Here is a 7,445-nt window from a genome sequence, read left to right as displayed (position 1 = left end):
AATACTTACTACCTGTGAATGTGCTTCTTGAATGTCAATTCCAGAGCAACTGATAGACACACTGTGCCACTTTTTACAGCATTCCCTTAAATATTCAATAAATTCCTGGCATTTTGGTTCTTGGTAATTGTTCTCTGGAAAGTAAACAAAGCAATAAATTCATCTAAAACTAAACTTCAACGATTGAGATTGAGAAAGTTGAGCACTGGAGAATACAAAATGGATTACTTACTTACAAATGGCTTTTAAGCAACCTTTAGAGGTTCACTGCCGCTCTCACATCATAAGTCTGCCATCAGTCCCTATCCTGAGCAAGATTAATCCAGTCCCTACCATCATATCCCACCTTCCTCAAATACAATTTTATATTATCCTCCCATCTACGTCTCGGCCTCCCCAAAGATCTTTTTCCCTCCGACCTCCCAACTAACACTCTATATGCATTTCTGGATTTGCCCATACATGCTACATGTCCTCCCCATCTCAAACATCTGGATTTAATGTTCCTAATTATGTCAGGTGAAGAATACAATGTGTGCAGTTCTGCGTTGTGGAACTTTCTCCATTCTTCTGTTACCTGTCCTACAACTGTATGGTCTTGAAAACATAGCACTTCTAAAATTGCTCAGTGCATCAACTTTAGACATATTAGCCGACTTTCAAACAATGATAGCTTGAAATCCAATTGCTAAAAAACAACTGAATCCTACTATGTTCTATACACAATTACATCTTCTAAAGTGGAATAAGTTTTGTTAAATAAATTACGAAGGTTGAGAATTGCACCTTTTGTGATGATTTAATGAGGTTACACTTTGTTTTCTTACGCCATAATTAAGAAAGCCAATAATGTAATATGGAATGATCCCTATATGCAAGGCATACCAAAAGCCTGAACAAACCAAAGCTAACCTGTCACTGATCCTCGATCTTACAAAAGCTCACTTATTCCACAGTTCCATATTTCCACAATTTGTACAAAGGCATTTGTCTCGTCTTAATAAAAAAAAAAAAAAGAGCGTAAAGACACGCACTTCACTGGATCCTACCTCCTACACAATCATTAACTAAAAGACTTAGGGCCGTATTCATAGACATTTTTAGTGAAGGCTTTCGGTGGATGATCAGCGTTTTTCGTATTCATAAACCAGTGTTAGCGATAGGATATGATTTGAATTCTGTACTAGTAACCTGTGGATAGCCGGGGCTAGCTTAGTACGCTCATAGCACGTGCTGCGAAATGTCTATGAATAGCGCCCTTACAGTCTAACTTAGTGGAACATAATCATCTACAAGAATGTCAAATAGCGTGAAACCAATACATTATCACACATTACGAAAAAAACTTTCCCACAGTAAATTCACAATCTTAGGAGCATACGGAGAGCCATATTCTACCACAGTCCAGCTAAAATCACAAAAATCAAATAGGTATATAACAAACTTTGGAACGACTCTAGAATACAGGTAAGTACTTAACTAAAAACCGTGCCACAACGTTGCGAGAAATCAAGGCCAACTGTAGAGATAAGTATGTGAAGTAACCTTGCCAGGGAAAATACTTGATGAAACTAGCGTTGAGTTAGTTCCAGTGATTTCGGAAAATTGTTGAAGGTGAATGTAGAGTATCCAACACCCACTGAACGAATATTTCACTTTTATCACTGCCAAGCTATAATCGTATATGCAAAGTAGGCGATAACAAAAACCTAAACTAACCAAACCTAACCTGTCAAAAAAGCAACAAGTTATACTAAATACGTGTAAAATTGGCCTGTGTCTCTATAGTGGGTGGGACATAAGTAACATTGACCCATCTTTCTTAGGGACGATCCTACTTTTTGGGTTAGAATGGTGGTGTATGGTTTAGTAGTAGTTGGTTGTCGTGCTGTGAGGTTTCCACTCAAGCTGTATTACAACTCGACCGCAAAATAGTTAGTTGGCTTTCTAGTAGGTAATACTAATATGATTTTGCAATTCTCAATTATTGCTCTTTTATTATTTATTTCATTTCATTAATGCTACATAAGTGACACAAAATAAATCTAATAATTTGAATGTATAGCTCCCAACCCACCCCAATTCCTTCTCATCGTGTTCTGTTAGGTAAAGAGATTCAAGGTAGAGCATCCACCTGCCACTGTAAAGAAATATTGCACACTTTTAACACTGCCAATGTGGCACTGTGAACCAATTGCCTACACTTTTATTACAGCCACAACACATTTCGATTTTTATTGCACTATATAATATGGAATTATTACTACATTAACACATTGATTATTGCACAAAACACACACTTCACTAACTACTTAAATGTAATTATCAGCAGTGGAGACAGAGTCACCAAAATCTATCCCAGGCAATCCCGCCATCACGTTCCAATTCTTCCACTAAATGGCTCCCGACACGACATATAGCAGAAATGACAACATTTGCAAACGAAATTATACTAAACGTGAGGAATGTTACTACAGTTGTATAGTATTGTGTGACAGGTTAGGTTAGATTAGATTAGATTTATTATGTGTTAGGTTAGGTTTGTTACGTGTGTAGTATTGTCAGATGTTATGTTAGGTTATATTAGGTATGTAGTATTGTATGAGACGTGTTGGCGACACTGAAATCCTCCTTTATTCCCTCCCTCAAATTACGTCACATTCAGGAAATACAGTGGTGTACTTCATTCATGCACAACGAATTTGGTATAGAAGATAGCCTGTATGCTTAGGGCAGGCTCGGTGAGCGAAAAGAGGACTACCTCCACCCCTAATCGTCCCTTCCTGTCGGTTTACTTATTTCTCGAAAACGAGTGCCAGCAGTTTAGAGCTGTGCTATACAATAAATTTCATATCCATAGAAAAAGGGAATAACAAAAGCCTAAACTAACCAAAACTAATGTCATATATATGCAAGGTGTATAAACGGAGTACGAAAGAAACTATTAGAGGAGAAAAATTCGTTCCGGCATCGGGGATCGAAGCTGGGTCCTTAATTCTACATACCACGCGCTCTAACCATTGAGCTACGCCCAAGTTCCATCCACAGCACCAGATCGAATCCCCATCCTCCAGTGGCTTTCCTTTGTGGCCTGACTCTAAGTTCGACATATATGTTGACGTTTTATATTAGTCAACTGCCATTATACAAGGAGCGTACCCACTTAAGTGATTTGGTGGCCGGGATTCCACAGTAATATGCGCAATAATATGCACTGTCTCTCGAAGAATCTACGTGAAGATTAATTTTTTGGTTCTACAGAATATATGTTATGGTAACAATTGATATTAGAGGAGAAAATATCAATTGTTACCATAACAGATATATTCTATAGGACCAAAAAATTAATCTTCACGTAGATTCTTCGAGTAACAATGCATATTACTGTGGAATCCCGGCCACCAAGTCACTCAATCGGGTGCGCTCCTTATATAATGGCAGTTGACTTAATACCTAGATCATATATACTAACAGATAACTCCTTTATATAGACTTTCGAGTTTGCAGTTGGAGGCCGGCTTGATGTAGTTCAATAATCGTTAACAGATGGCACAACGACCAACACCATCACGAGACACGAACTCTGAACCGGTCTAGTCGGTCTAAATCGATTATTTTTTGCTTACGAGATTATCTCGTATGTACTGTCGACAACTGATGACCATGGATAAATATTATTGGCCTATATGACCTTGGCAAGTTCGGAACGAGGGAGCTAAATATAGTTGTCACGTGGGCGAAGCGAAGAGATAAAATAAAGTACGCCTTTATATTGAATAGAATACAATAGAGTTTCTCGGCACAAAGCCAATCTCCCTATATAGAATATAAAATATGTAGACCATGTTATAAAGTTATCGGTCGGCTAAATTATGATTCGTTATCTCTTCTGTTTTTATATATTTGTCGTGAATATTATTTATATTATCAACTGAGTGTATAACATAATTTATCCGTTAATTGATATTTTACTAAGATAAATCCAAAGAACAATGGGAAATAAGGGACCAAACACTGAAAAATAAATAAAATAAGAGAATTTGACGTTCATAATTATAATGTTGTCGGAGTTTCGTTATACATTACTTTGAATTATTTTAACTTGCACCACAAAAACGTATGAAAATTAATGTTAACATTACCTATTTAGTTATGATAGTAGTATATTGGAAAATTTGTGCATATAGCCTGATTACAATATATAAGTAATACTATCCTAACCTAAGCAATAGTAGTCTTGTTTATTTCATACATGTTCGTATAATTATACAAAAACAAGAATAATCTAGTTTTCAGCCTGTGATGTCTCATTTACAGTATTATATAATATACATATTACGATATTTACTAGATACTTTAACAATATATAGTTAATAATATTATAAAATATACAGGCCTAATCCATTACCAAGAAATACCCCTTCCCTCACATTTTCAATACTGTTTACCTCAAAAGGCCTTCACACCTTATTAGACACTGGATTAAAATAGTCATGTTGATGTAGGCCTACAACATTACATTTTTTTTGTCACTACTCCTGATCCCATTCTAACAGTTTCAGGTATTGTAATTTGTAACAATACTAACAATACTGATGGGTCATTCCATAGTGACACACATAACATTTTCGAAGTAACTATGATCTTCACAGGATATTTAATTAAATACTTAAGAGTTTATGAAAGAGACATCACTGTCTTTTAACGTAAGCATTCCAAAATATAAACAGAAAATCTTAATGAAAAGGAATAATTAATCATGTAAAAATATGAAATATTATATGGTGTGACATATGAACATTTTCTTGCCACTTAATTTATTACCAAAATGGAAAATGTTCATATTATTGTGCCAAATGACATAAATAGCTGTTTTCCAAAGAATTAAGACACTTGTGTAGTACATGTAACTGCTGACATACTTTAATAAAAATAACAGTGCCATTAACAAATAAAATATTACGAATTATATTGTGACACACGAACATTTCTGCCAAGTTGATTACTATTTTTTTCAGATGCATATAGAGATTTATACACAGTGCCTACAGTTCTTATTATACAAAGCAACACTTGATTACACTAAAATACACATTCAGATTTAAAATGTTCTTGGTTATTTGCAACCATATGTGGTGATATCTCCTGTGTAATATCATGTGATGAATACACCAATATAGGCTATCTACTTTTCCTCCCATTTGTAGTACTTTCCTTTCTTGAATATCACGGAAACTTTAAATTCGCCACCACAAGCTTTTGTAACTTCCTCTGCTTATCTGACGTCTTTTTTTTTAAATTGATTATTTAACGATGTTGTATCAACTACTAGGTTATTTAGCCTCGATGGGATTGGTGATAGTGAAATGATATTTGGCGAGATGGGGTTGAGGATTTGCCACAGATTACATGACATTCGCCTTACAATTGGGGAAAACCTCGGAAAAAACATCAACCAGGTAACTTGCCCCAATCAGGATTTGAACCCGGGCCCACTCATTTCACGGTAAGATGTGCCTACCATTACTCCACAGCAGTGGACCGAACATGGGTTATGTACATTAATTCTTTTGACTTTCGGTTAGCTTTCTTAAGAATACGCATAAAGAAATGTAAGTTAGTGCTTTCCAGGCTATCCTTGTAATATTAGTGACTTATTTCAACCAGTTTGTTACTAAAATATATACAGTACCTAAGTGTTTACTTGTGGCACTGGTGATCCATTTAATTGGTATATGAGACGAATTTAATTTTGCGTTTTACAGAAGGATACATATTGATTTACTTTTGCTCACATTGATTTTAATTTTATTTGTTGTAGTCCAGTTTTCAATAACGTCAAGCTAGTTTTGCAAGGCGGTGATATGAGATTTATCACTATTTTTTTCTATATATTATACAGCCATCCACGAATAACCTTGCCTGAGAAGTGGCATTTCTATTCAAATCCTGCAATAATTTTCAGTAAATATTTTGCACCGAGAAGCTATTATACATTTAATTTTACTTCTGAGACCAGTGAAATATATGCCAATTTTATTAGAAAGGTGCATGTATAATTATCCAATAGTATGATGTTATCTGCAACAAAAACTAAAGGGCATGAAAGAAAAGAAGAAAACATTAATGCTGTGGTTCTTAGAGTTCCATTAGAGTTACACGTTCATTGTCCACTGAAAGTTGTATTTCTCTATTGAAGTGTAAAAAAGAAACTCTCATAAATTATGTCAGAAACAAAGAAAGGCACCACCCAAATATGTAGGATAATTAATTTAATAATGTTATTACCGGGACTTGAAAAAAAGCAATCATATGTAATGGGTGGGAAAAAAAATACTTTTTAATCGCGCTTCTATAGATCGACAATGCTGACTATTCAGAGTTTTGCCTGACAGGTGAGCTACCATAAATTCCTTGAAGTCCTAGTTATTACTGAAGCCAAATGTGTGTCTATTGTCAAGAGTCCATTTTATTTATACTTGTTAAGACATCATTCATAGACTAGTTACCGCTTTCAGTTTTGATACTACATACATTGAAATTAATCTATTATTCGTCCTATTTATACATTTATATTGAATGATTCGGTCTATCTTCATAACACATCTCATCAACAATAGTCGATAAAGAGTTGAATTAGCTTCCATGCTGCGTTGTATTTATTTTGTAAATATTAAATAGGAATTCCTTAAAACAGAGTTATATTCACTCCTATGCCTTTATATATACAATACCAGTACATATATTGTATTTCTTAAGATTTGGTTACTTTATAAACAGTATGTTAGTGCAAGAACTCTTTTTTTCATATTTAATAATTCTGGCATGTGTCAATAAATATGCTTGAGACCTCTGTCTCTCTGAATTACTCTTTACTAACTGGAAACATATTCCAAATTTATATTTTAAAAAAGGATTAAAATATCCTCACAATTTAGAGCATAACAATTCCCGAAATAATCATCCTACATTAAATTATTAAGATAAAAATGATTCAATCTATCGCTTGTAACAATACCTTTATGGTCCTAATAAATTAAGAAATAATTTAGGTACAGCCAACAGATTTATTTTAAAATGGCCTGCAGTTATTATTTTGAATTTTATTGTACCTTACAAATTTGAGTTAAGGTACAATAAAATTTCATCAAGCTTCAAACAAAGTAATTCCATCTTTCCAACAGGGGGACGATAAATACTTAAAGTAATGCTAAACTCGAAAAACTTATTGATGCAACTTAATTTCATATTCTATACCACTAGCACCAAAAAAAAGTATCCTATTGTTCATACTGATTCAAGATGAATAGTTTCTTAGTGTTTGTCCATTCCACTTTTTTTATTGTCCTTCCCATTTCTATTTCTCTCATTTTTAGTAGGTACTTCACATGTAGTATATGTTTTATTTTAATACATATAATGACCATGAAGATATTTGGATATGT

General features: G+C 34.2%; 1 long non-coding RNA gene across 1 annotated transcript; it reads right to left on the bottom strand.

Annotated features, from left to right (window-relative positions):
* Positions 1-9: 9 nt before the first annotated feature.
* LOC138696456 (uncharacterized) lies at positions 10-3,204 on the bottom strand. The gene is made up of 3 exons (XR_011331385.1): positions 2,310-3,204; positions 233-2,140; positions 10-134 (listed from the first exon to the last, which is right to left on the bottom strand). It is a non-coding gene; the product is annotated as an uncharacterized lncRNA (long non-coding RNA).
* Between the last annotated feature and the right edge of the window lie 4,241 nt (positions 3,205-7,445).

The sequence above is a fragment of the Periplaneta americana genome, chromosome 3 (genome assembly GCF_040183065.1).
Source record: "Periplaneta americana isolate PAMFEO1 chromosome 3, P.americana_PAMFEO1_priV1, whole genome shotgun sequence".
Lineage (NCBI taxonomy): Eukaryota > Metazoa > Arthropoda > Insecta > Blattodea > Blattidae > Periplaneta > Periplaneta americana.
Note: the sequence above shows the minus strand (reverse complement) of the source record. Positions and strands in the feature narration are given on the sequence as shown.